Here is an 871-nt window from a genome sequence, read left to right as displayed (position 1 = left end):
GTTTCCGACAAACGAACTCAGAGCAAGCTTCTGCGGAGTTGTACGACGACTCCCGCTTACTAAGCGGGTGCTCTACCAACTAAGCTAAGAAGGCACGGTCTTGCAAGTCTAAAGTCTAACCATGTCGTGAAATTCCACAATGAAACGCATACCACAATTCAAGTGGTGCAACAATTTGGTACTAAATTTCAGTGAAAAATTACGAAATGCAGTCGTTTCCGACAAACGAACTCAGAGCTAGCCTTCTGCCGGAGTTGAACCGACGACCTCCCGCTTACTAAGCGGGTGCTCTACCAACTAAGCTAAGAAGGCACGTTACCTCGAGTGTGGAGTCTAACCATGCCATAGAATTCCACAATGAAACGCATACCACAATTCAAGTGGTGCAACAATTTGGTACTAAATTTCAGTGAAAAATTACGAAATGCAGTCGGTTTCCGACAAACGAACTCGAAGCAAGCCTTCTGCCGGAGTTGAACCGACGACCTCCCGCTTACTAAGCGGGTGCTCTTCCAACTAAGCTAAGAAGGCACGATCTCGGAAGTTTAAAGTCTAACCATGTCTTGAAATTTCACAATGAAACGCATACCACAATTCAAGTGGTGCAACAATTTGGTACTAAATTTCAGTGAAAAATTACGAAATGCAGTCGGTTTCCGACAAACGAACTCAGAGCAAGCCTTCTGCCGGAGTTGTACCGACGACCTCCCGCTTACTAAGCGGGTGCTCTACCAACTAAGCTAAGAAGGCACGATCTTGCAAGTCTAAAGTCTAACCATGTCGTGAAATTCCACAATGAAACGCATACCACAATTCAAGTGGTGCAACAATTTGGTACTAAATTTCAGTGAAAAATTACGAAATGCAGTCG

General features: G+C 44.7%; 4 non-coding genes across 4 annotated transcripts; all 4 read right to left on the bottom strand.

The window, feature by feature from the left end:
• Positions 1-24: 24 nt before the first annotated feature.
• Positions 25-94, bottom strand: Pmar_PMAR011358. Its single transcript has one exon. It is a non-coding gene; the product is annotated as a tRNA-Thr (tRNA).
• A 145-nt stretch (positions 95-239) lies between these two features.
• On the bottom strand, positions 240-312 carry Pmar_PMAR011357. Its single transcript has one exon. It is a non-coding gene; the product is annotated as a tRNA-Thr (tRNA).
• Positions 313-458: 146 nt separating this feature from the next.
• Pmar_PMAR011356 lies at positions 459-531 on the bottom strand. The gene has a single exon. It is a non-coding gene; the product is annotated as a tRNA-Thr (tRNA).
• A 146-nt stretch (positions 532-677) lies between these two features.
• On the bottom strand, positions 678-750 carry Pmar_PMAR011355. Its single transcript has one exon. It is a non-coding gene; the product is annotated as a tRNA-Thr (tRNA).
• Positions 751-871: the final 121 nt, after the last annotated feature.

This window comes from Perkinsus marinus (assembly GCF_000006405.1).
Source record: "Perkinsus marinus ATCC 50983 genomic scaffold scf_1104296962134, whole genome shotgun sequence".
NCBI lineage: Eukaryota > Perkinsozoa > Perkinsida > Perkinsidae > Perkinsus > Perkinsus marinus.
This window is presented reverse-complemented; position numbering and strand designations above follow the sequence as displayed.